The sequence below is a fragment of the Protopterus annectens genome, chromosome 9.part0, assembly GCF_019279795.1.
Source record: "Protopterus annectens isolate FY-2018-M chromosome 9.part0, PAN1.0, whole genome shotgun sequence".
NCBI classification, from domain to species: Eukaryota; Metazoa; Chordata; order Ceratodontiformes; family Protopteridae; genus Protopterus; species Protopterus annectens.
Window position 1 is genome coordinate 110,963,289 of NC_056743.1, and position 12,061 is coordinate 110,975,349.

At 32.4% G+C, this 12,061-nt stretch overlaps 1 protein-coding gene across 1 annotated transcript in view; it reads left to right on the forward strand.

The window, feature by feature from the left end:
* Nucleotides 1-12,061, forward strand: part of CHRM4 (cholinergic receptor muscarinic 4) — a 1,937,157-nt gene that overhangs the window by 1,509,067 nt on the left and 416,029 nt on the right. The gene's annotated exons all lie outside the window — the stretch shown is intronic.

The window sequence follows — 12,061 nt, forward strand, 5'->3', positions numbered from 1 at the left end:
CCTGCTTCTAACTCAACAAATACTCCACCTAGATCCATAGTTATAAAATTTCTTTCATTTCTGGACAAGGAACTAATATTAAAAGCTGCTTGGAGAAAAATCACCCTTAAAATAATCAAAGCCTGATGAGGATTGACAATGATTATTCTTCCAGAATACTAGAAGAAAGGAAAAAAGTCTGGTCAATAATAAAACTGTTGAAACAAAACAATATTAAAGCACAGCTGGCCTTTCCATCCAAGATAAAAATACTTTTTGCCAGTGAGATGAGAACTTTTAATGACTTAGAAGAAGCTACTGTAGTCATCAAAAACAACAACATGGTGTCTATCCCAGAAGAAATAGAATGGATGGCCCCTACTCTTAAAAGAATAATAAAAAAAAAAAACAAATCTTTGGAATGATGCTAGAAAGAAGAGACAAAAAAATGATTCCAAGATAGCTGTCCCAAAAAAATAACTCTTACAACTACATCTCTCAAACTATCAACTGATATGGTACATCACTTGTCATCTGTTTTTATTTTAAAAAGAAGGGTTTCTTAAACAACTGAGAAACAGTAATGATTTATTCAGAATGTTCAGAGTCCAATAATTCTTCACAAACAAAGGTAGGTCAAGATGGGTTACTATTTGCATTATATATAAGGCAGACAAAGCAACATATAATACAAACATAAAAGTTTCTATTCCCCTACTTGAACTCAATGAATACGTATCTTGTTTATTTTTCATTGTTTTTACTTACAATAATTTAAGTAATTAATTAACTAATTCAACAAGGTACCATTCATCAGAGTTCAGACTCAAATGTAACAAATTAGCATCACATATAATAGCAGTAACAGAGTATTTTGAAAGAAAAATGCGGTTATGGAGACTAATGCCTTCTTCAGTTAAAGTATGATTTAGAAATGTCATGTATATCCTGGTTAAATAATAGTAGCAAGCTCTTACTACAAATGTCATCATTATTCTGTCTAAATATAGTTAATATCAATTATGGCAGGTATCACAGCTGTGAGTGCTGTTAGATCAATCCTAATATGGTGTGCGTGGATGCAGCCGTGTCTGGCAGCTAGTACAAATGTCATTATTATTCTATCTAAACATAATTAATATCATTAATGGCAGGTATCATAGCCTCGAGTGCTGTTTGATTAAGCCTGACTTGGTGTACGTGGATGCAGCTGTTATATGTTGCCGTTTTCATCTCTGGGAAGCTGTGGGTTGTGGCTTGTGGTCAAGGTTTACTGATGCTTGTGAATTAGGAAGAGACATTTGATGTTTTACCCTGGATCCAGGGGAAGGGGGTGGATAGAATAGAACTGTGATTTGGGATATTTTGGCAGAGAATGGTTTATTTGTACATCTGCTGAGTGAGAGGTGGGAGTGCTGGAGGAGTGTGTTGTCTCTTGTTGTGGTGGCTTGTTGGGAGTTTTTTTTTTTATCTGTTTGCTCTCTGCTCTTTTCCTGGCTGCTGCCTTGCTGAACAGGAGGGAATTTAGGCTTGAAGTTGCAGTGAAGTGAAGCTTTGCTTCAGGTGCATCGTGAGCCTCTGGTATGCAGTACACAGACACACTAACAGAAATAGACGCCCCCAGGTTGCTATGGTAACAGGGACAGAGTGACAGTAATGCTTAACAGCTCTGAGGAGCCTCAGAGATAATTCTCAGCAATGACGTTTTTGGTTTAAAAAACTATATATATGTATATATAAAATAAAAGTGCTGTTTTAAACCACATGTATACATATTGATTGTCTCCCAACACTTTGTTTAGCTCATTAAGTTGATTCTTGATAAAAATAAATAATAAGTGCAATTTTTATATTTAAAATGTATTTTGGTCCAAACACATTAAGGACTTACATAAGAGTGGAAGTCTGAGTTATTGTGAAAGACTAAGAGCACTTGGTCTTGTGCAGTACACTTTGCAATGGTCTGGCAGGTGAGCTTGCTTGAACATGTTGGTCATATGGGGATAGCTGATTCTAGGGATGTTTTGGGTCACCATGAAGTGTTGGAGAGCCATTGGATTTTCTTCATGGAAATATCTGTGGGAATGTGTTGAGTGGTTCACTTGTAGAGTGGCCACTGCATGGAATGGGTTGGTAAAATGGAACAGGACAAATATTGGTTTGAATATTTTAAGAACAGCCTGGAAATACACCACATGAATTAGTGAATGGTATTCTGGCAAAACTGGATGGCCATTATTTCCCGTGCTTGAAGTACTGATATGTGTGTATGTAAGGATGGAAATATGCTTATAACAAATAATAAACTAGAATGGTCTCATAATTTAAAGTCTATGGACTGTGTCATCATGCTTGAAAGGAGCTAATAATAAGAATAAATATTACAGCTTGCGGTCTCTCAAATAACTAAGCAACAGCCAAAAAATACCACACACAATAGCTATGTAATGTATGATTTTAGTAAATCTAGACATAAAATATATAATCATCATATAAGATGAAAGTCTGCTGAATTTAGATATTAAAGACACAATTTAATAGCATGGGCTTGTGTATAATAACACTACTGTCTTATCATAAATGACATACACTACACTGAACACCAAGGGGAAGCATGTTGATTTTCTTATATAAGTAATTATGCATAACAAGTTATGTAATTGCTTTCATTTGAATTGCAGTTTTTGTAACCCATCTTGACCATATACAATACTTAAGCAGATACCAAGATAACTAATGTTTTATACATGTCATTAAACTGACAGTTGTTCAAGAGAAACAGTAGTAGCCTGAACTTGAAATTTCACAGAATGTAACAATCATATTCTGAACAAATAGTATTAAATTGACAATAGACACTCAGTTTAATAACATGGGCTTGAGTATAATAACACTACTGTTTTAACTTGTTATAAATTACATACACTGTATTGAGCATCAAGAGGAAGTCTAAAAACTTTCAGTATATGCCATAAAATGGCAATTTATGAATATGGAAAGGGAACTTGTAATCATTAATCACAATAAGTGAATTTGTTGTTTCTAACCTATAATTTCACTCATTTTATAATAAGAAATGATGGATATGAAAATCCTTATGTGTAGGAAATGGGGGGGAAGAGGAATTCACTGATAATTAAAATGCACTAACTTTCATCAATGTTTACATAAAACAAACTTGATGTTTTAAGTAAGTTAGCAACAAAGTGATTACTTAAATGCTGGCAATCAGTGAAATATAACTTCTGATATATCCAGCAAAATATATTGTATTATAAACATTAGGTATAAATATTATTACAATCTATTTATATTAAGCAATAAGTTTTGAAAGACTTCATCGATTAGGGTGAATATGTTAAATAATTATGTGCTATAATCTTTTACTGAGGTTTTATATATGATGCATACTATTTTACTATGATTGAATTGCTTGTCATCTATCTTTCATGTAAATATGAATTGCTCACACAATAAGTAGACATTTATATTGTATTAGAATTGTCAATCCGTGGTGGTGGTGCTGTGGTACCGTTGTCACCTCACAGTAAGATGCTGTCCGGTTCGACTCACAGAGCGTCTTCTGCGTGGAGACATGCGTGAATGGGCGTACCTTCGTTGAAGGTTGTGTGACAGGGCTGGCAACTCGGTACGTAAAAATCAACTGCCAATCATTAGCGGACCGGAGTTCCGCTGTGGTGACCCCTAACCGGGAAAAGCCGAAAGTCACAACAACTATATCTGTTCAAAATAATATAAATATTGCTTATTCCTATTACAAATATTCTCCATATGATAATTCAATTTATGGAGCTTAGATGTTCTGGATTGTCAAGGTATGAGTGATGATTTGATGGACTTAAGTTTATCCATCAGATTAGGAATGACTTTCATTCCATGGCTTGATAACATTTATTAATTGAAATTTATTTCACAAAAACATTTTTAGTATGCCTGACCAAAACATTACTTTATTGGTAAACACTCAAAGTATAAAACTAATAATTTCCTTTAAAAGCTGAAACATATACTTTACAGTTTTCAGAGGAAAATATTTAAACGTCACAATAAAACAAAAAAACTACATGGTCTAAATAACCTAAGATGGATTTAACTTTATTATCTTTAAATACCAATGGCTTAAACAATACTAGAAAGAGATCAAATCTTCTGAAATATTTAAAACTGAACAAAGCACAAATTGTCTTCCTTCAAGAAACTCATTTCAGGACAAATGACAATTACAAATGGAATCCTAGGGAATATATGATATTGGCGCAATCCACTTAAAAGACAAGGACAAAAGGGGTAACAATTTTATGGAAAATAAATGTGATTAACCCATAAATCATTTATAAGTATGAAGATAAAGAAGGCCTTATGGCATTAGTAATAGTTAAATATAATAAAATATGGACCCTAGCCAATCTATACTGGTTCCCAGGCACTGGATCAGGAACTGTTAAAAAAAAACACTTGGATTTAATTTCCAATAATTATAAAGGCAACTTAATAGGAGGAGATTTTAACTGCATATTTCATATTTCTGAAAGTACAAATAAAAGACTGCTGCATACATCTGCTATATCAAAAGCTTTAAATAAGTGAGTAGAATTATTTCATCTTGTAGATACTTTCAAATTTAAAGAAGATAAATCTTTGTTTTCTCATCAAGATCACAGATTTGTTACCCAAACTAGAATAGATAAAATATTTCCTGCCCATGACTTGCACTCTAAAATCATTAATTTCTCAGTCACTCCCAGCCCCTTTTCAGACCACAATTCACTGATACTAAAACTTCAAAATGGGTACAAACCATTCATCTTTAACTCCAGATCTCCAGCATATATAACTGAGTTCAAACCCTGGTTATTATCTGAATTACAGTTCTTCTTAGATATTAATTACACCACAGAGATAAATAAAATAATGATATGGGACTCATTAAAAGCTTACATATATGGTAAAAACCCTAACTTAGTATAAAAAAAATCAGAGAACGGGATTCTGAATTATTAGATCTACAATCCAAACGTTTGTCAGTAAAATCTGAAAAAATCTAAATCATTAGGAGATGAAAAAGAAAGTAGAAGTATTAAACAATAACTACAATGAAATTCTAACACAAACTAGTTTAGCTTTAGAATAACTAAAAATTAATACCTTGGCCACTTCTCCCAAATATCTACATAATGTATCCACAAGAATCAAAATACAGTCCAAATCTAATAATATTAAAAGTATCTTCCATGAAAAGAAAGGGGAAAATGTCTCAGATATAGGTGACATTCTTGATGCCTATAGAAATCACTATATGGAACATTTCCAAAAAGAAAATATACATATTGATCAATTAAATCTAGATGAAGAATGTTCTGATATAAAAAAAATACCAGAACAATTAAAACTAGATCTGCAAGCATCCATATCCTACAAAGAAATTACAGATACAATAAAAGAAGGTAAAAAATAATAAAGGTCCAGGTATAGATGACATAATTATGGAAATATATACATTTTTTCTTTCAAAGATACTATTCCTCTTCCATAAAACTCTATTAGAAATTCAGTCGCAAGCTTTAATATCACCCTTTTGGGAATATTCCTTAATTACACCAAGCCTAAAGGAAAACAAATCCCAAAACCTCTCTACTTTATATAGACCTATATCATCATTAAATAATGACTATAAGATATCTGTGACAATATTAACTAACAGAATGAAAATACCACTATCCAAAACAATAAATAATCAAACTGGATTTATACATCATAGACACACACATGATAATATTAAAAGGTTAATTTCTCTTATAGATTATGTTAATAAAGAAAATAAACACTCATAAGTGCCTTAGATATAGAGAAAGCATTTAATTCCCTAAATTGGGACTATTTATTCAAAATGTTGGTGTTATTTGAATTTCCTCCTTTCTTTGTTCATCTATTAAAGAATATATATACAAATAATTTAGCGTATGTTAAGCTAGGTCCTTTCACCTCTGAATCTATACATATAATAAAGGGTACTAACCAAGGATGCCCCATGTCACCAATTCTATTTGCTTTGGCTATTGAAATATTCACAGATTCCATATGTAACAATGCAAAAATCAAAGGATAGATGTTTATGAACAATACAATTCTAAAGTAATGCTCTTTGCTGATGACATATTATTAACATTATCCAATACAAAAGAGACCTTAGAAGAATTAGATATTTTAATTGACACCTTTTACAGGACTTCAGGACTCCATTTCAGTAAATCAAAATCAAAATTTGTATTTTTAAATAAGAAATAATTGCAGACAAAGAGGAATTGCATTATAGGAAAACAAGAATCTACCTTAAAATATCTAGAAATTGAGTTATGTAAGGATAATGAATTAGTCTCAAACTACAATATCATCAATACAATTAAAATCTCTGTGGAAAAGTGGAACAAAATAATATTAACATTTGAAGATAGACTACAGTTTATAAAAATGGTTTTATTACCCAAGATTCTATACATATTTTGGCAATACAATTGTTACTAGAAAGGAATATACTCAAAGAAACTCATGCCTAATAAAATTTTTATGGTTTCCCAAAAGAAACAGAATAGCTTTAATACATCTTATCAGACCATGGAAACAGGGAGGATTAAACTTTCCTGATAGTTCTCTATCTAAAACAATCTCAGATTGGATAAGTCCAAATTATTCTGCAAATTGGAAAGAATTGCTAACTGTAATATCAATAAATGAATTTGATTTACAAAAAAAATTTCAAATAACAGATAAAAACAATTTATCATGGCACATATTATAAATTAGTATGCAATATAACATAACTAAGTCAAACTAAAACTCATATGATTAATTATTACATTGACTCATTTAGGGAAATTATTAATGCAAATATAGATTTAAAAATCTGGTTTGATCTTTTAACACCATTCATAGTTACAAAGAGCTATCCACATAAAATATACAGAGAAATAATTAATTCCTGGGAACAGAAAGGATTTGTTTGTTGGTTTCAATGTATCAAAGAACTAAAAGTGCTAGATATGCAGACAATAGAAACAACATACAAAATTCCACAACAAGATTGGCTAACTATGCAAAGCATTCTGATGTATTCACAAGATTTATGCAGAATAATTGGTAATTCTTCATTTAAAGAAATACCTCAACTTAAGAAATACCTATATGAAATCATATATAATGATTATGACATGGGAAATAGTATTTTGGAATTTTACAAGATATTGATAAATTATAAAACAACACCCAAATCCTCATATTGGAATTGTATAACAAAAGGGCACTCATTATAGCTAACTGAAGAAATTAAATCCAATATTTTATTATTAACAACACATACATCCTTTATACAATACTGGGAAATTTTTAATTGGAAATGCTTGCACAGAGCATTCTTAAGTCCAGATAGAATTTCTAAAATTAATTCTTCCACAAAGGGAATATGTTGGAGGTGTGAACAAATACACAAAGCAGATTGGAATCACATTTTTTTCGACTGTGTTAAAATTAAGCCATTTTAGAATGGTATTAAAAACTTTTTACAAGCTTTATTTATTTATTTATTTATCTATTACTATTAAATGTGTACGAAGGTTCCCATTTGAATGAGTCAAATATGTATCTAGTATGGACAATACTTGCAATCTCTAGGAAGTGTATAACAAGAAGATGGAAAACAAACACAGTACCAGCTTTGGAAGACTTCTGCAGCCTACAGAAGACCACAGTATTGTTGGAAATTAAAACTAAAGAATCAAGGATTCATCCTAAGCCATTTATTAACAATCCATGGAAAAAAATCTTATCATTGATTGACACTTTACAATAACTGAACACATACACTCTAATAACTGGATTGTTATACCTATAAAGTAATTGTATATATTGAGCTCTGTTATAATGTCAGGCTGATGTAAATAGTGTACATAGTTATTTAAGAATTTGTATATAAATACTATGGAATTTATTCAACTGTATTTGAAAAACAACATTTTTTTTGTGAAAGCTTAGACATTAAAACACAATCCCATTTTTAAAACAAGCACTGAGTCTGCTTCCTTTTGACACATCCTGTATTCAAAACTGAATGCCTTTAATCTGTTTCCGGAGTTAGTGCACTGTTGACAGAATTAACTGTTCAAAGTGAAGTACACCCATTTAGATACAGAATTTGTAACCTTTTTTATTTGATTTAAACTGCACGATTTCACTGACATTATCTTGTACTAGCTTTTGTATCAAATCCACATTGTAGAATTTTCTGATTAATTTCCACGTTTATATCGAGTAGAATCACAATTTAATATCTTGTAATTTTTGTTCTGTACTTAGACCCCAATCATTAGAATATGTTACTTTGCAATTTGATTTCCCAAAGCCTGTTAACTTAACACTTCATTGCCAACTCAGTTATTTTCTTCAGTTCTATGAAATTTGTATCCTTATTTTGGTTTACTTTGGTCTATCTTAGTTTGCTCTTTTTTTATTCTCTGTTTTCTGTTTCTCTGTTTTGTATCAATGTTGTATGTGGTTCTCAGGTGTGCAAACACTGTAACTGAAATTTTTCATTTGTAACCTCTTTTCTTTGTTTTGTGTTTTTCATCTCCTTCATAAACTGATACATTTTGTATATCCTTTATTTTACTACACTTACTCCCACCTTCTGTTCCTGTGATCATTTCTACTCATTCATTTTTTTTTTCTTAGCTACCGTGTTAATTAACGGTCTTAATTCTGTATTATTACTGCTACTTTCATTGCCTATTACTGTTACTAGTGGGGCACTACTTCTGTCTGCAGCAGCAGTTATATACACCCTTTGTGAAAGGTTTTCCTTTACTGCTTCCTTACAATAAGAATTTGCAGCAGCCTTATGCAAGTCTTGTTGCAGTTTTCTTGTACTTTTCTAGTAGCATTGATGTTACTGCCTTGGACAAGAGAAAAAGGAAAAGCACAACATAAGTGCTAGAATTTCAAACCTGTCAACTGCAGATATCATGGGGAAAGTGTCCTGAATGATGCCACTTCCAAGATAATGGTTACCAGTGAAACTTTCATGTATGCAGATCAGCGAGTCTACGTGAAGCCATAGATCTCTGACAGACAACCTTCATAAACATCACTATATGAAGAGTAGCATTTGGACAAATCTGAGTCTTTCCTTTAATAATAACCCTCAGTGTCTGCAAGTGCTAGTAGGGACTTCAGTCTATGTATGTCTCCCACTATGGCAGATGATACAAACTGAAGCATAGCTTAGGCTCAAATCTTGGTGGTTGCATGTAAGGGTTACTTAGATCCAGTCTTTGTAGTCAGATGTACACAAGGTTGAGATCCCTACTCCCACAGTCTCACTAGACCAGTAAAGTCCAATGACCTGGGCTAAGAGGGGTCCATTGAGACTTCCCTTTCAAGGGCACAGTTATGGGTGTGGTTGTTAAATCTTTGAAGTGTGGAAGGAGTTTAAAATACTGGCACAGGAATGGATGAACAGACATATTGCTTGATGTAAATATCGAACCTGGGATAGCAGGTGCACTCTAGAGTATTGGATTTTCGTTTTTCAATGTCCTGTGCATTCCCATCACTGGCATATGTATGGTCATGGGTCTGGAGTTGAAAATGGTTGGGGGATATCCACCCCCCCTCCTCTCATGATTCTGAGAGGTGCATAAGCAACCAGAGGTTTTATCTTAAGTTAATAGTTAAATATTAGGCTGTCAGTCTGCAGACTATTACCTGCCTAGCTTATAACCAGTCAGTGACCAAAGGTGAGAGTCAGACCCTGTATCTCATATATGTGAGGTAAACAACTTAACTATTACTCCAGCCCCCAGCCTCTTATCCCACTCCCTGTTATCTACAAGCTCTATGTGAGTAATGACTTTTTCCCATCCAAACAAGACCCTACATTTAAGAATTGTATTTTATATAAAAATACACAAACACACACATAAATAAATAAATTAATATATAAATATATATATATATATATATATATATATATATATATATATATATATATATATAGGTTCCTATCAAATAACCGAAGATGCATTTTGTCGAATGCGTCTTGGTCAAACTTGAAATGTCGAAAAGGCAAAATGATGAAGCGCCATATAAGCGAATTCTTTCCCCGGGAAAGAAATTGCTTGGCTGCTTTGTCACTTTGCCATTTTCGGCACTGTAGTGCGATAGTAGGAGGGTAGGAGGGGTGTGGGTGGCACACTTTATGCAATGCGTTAATGTCCCTTTTTTTTTTTTTTTTTTTTTCGGGAACAGCAATTTTTTTTTCCCCTGGGAAAAAAAATCACTGTTCTGGTTGTTCATTGTCTTGTGAATTCAAACTTTAGAGTTTGATATAACAAAGTTCAATCATTTGTTATAATATAGACCTATATATATATATATATATATATATATATATATATATATATATATATATATACATATATAGGTATAATATATATATATATATATATATATATATATATATAGGTATAATATATATATATATATATATAGGTATAATATATATATATATATATATATATATATATATATATATATATATATATAGGTATAATGGAAAAGAATGAAAGCCCACTGACCTAAAGACTGAGACAACATCACTGAATCTTTATTTAAACAACGCCTCACATAACCAACAATTTACCCATGGAAAGGAAGTGGATCATCAACAATGGTAAGAAACCATATGGAAGCACTCCAAACCCAGACAAATTGGGGGGGGCTTATGTTTCCCACATCCCCCTAATTAATTATTCCAAATGAAAGATCATACTATAGTGGGGTAAAAGGCAAATGTCCAAATGTTGGCCGACAATATATAATGGCAATAAGTGTACTCAAGTGTGAGTATGGCTAGCACAGTATTTTGCACTTAGCTGTCTTAGTTTGCTCAAGCAGGCTTCACACTTGTCATCAAATCACACCAGCTGTGGGTAAATCCTATATTACTACACCTTAGCAAGAGTTGTAGTCATTAAAATCACCTTGCCAACAGCCCTGATTGTACTGCAAAAGAGCAAAATAATTAGTAACCCAACCTATAGCTCTTAGTCTGAGGCTGTGAACATACCACTGTAAAATCTATAAAAAGATAGCAAATCATTTCCTTCTCAACTCTTAATAAATTGTTTTCTGCTTCCCTTTGCAGCATGAGGCAAGGATTCACTCTTATCTTCCAAATGGAAATGGCATGTCCTGATCTGTGCTTTTCAGTAATGGCACCAGATTCATTAAATTTAAAGTAATTCAGCTTCAATTTCCCTCAAATTCTCAGCAAACACAGCCAGTTATGAATACACAACCAGTTATTACAACTTCTTATGAAAGGCTATATCCATTATCAGTGCATAGCAGTCTTAAACATTAAACATACATGCACATTTAAAAACACACACAGACATGTATATATAAAACACACACACTTTACATTAGATACCTTAGAAAGTTGTACATAAAACTTCTATAATAAAACTCTCTTTAAAGACTTGGGTTCAGCTGTGTGTGACATCTGATGTACAAACTTCATATTCCTGAATGCAATGCAGCAACTTTAGTGAAGTATTTAAACTTTGCATACATTTTAACCAATATATTTCAAACAGCAGCTTTTGAGGTATACAGTTTTTTTTCCTAAAAAAAAAAATTTAGTTTACTGTTTAATAGTTAAAGTAAAAAATGAAACATCCACCTAAGTGGGTATTAATGTAGCTGGAATTATTCTGGCAAACAATTTCATGGTCACAGTGGGTGACTAGTACCATTCATGCAATAGAAATCAGACATGGTTAGGGATTTCAGTGCCTCTTGTAATGTCACTCAGTGGGCCCATCTGGATAGAATTTGTCAGTCTCACTAGGATTTAAGGCACTCTGGGTAACCTCATGACTCATTCAGACTGAGTACTTCCAGCTGTATATCAGCTAACTGCAGCAGTACATTTGATGGATGTGGTGTTCTTTATTAACTAAGGACCTCATTATCCTTGGTTCAAACAACTCTGTATAACTCTCTGATG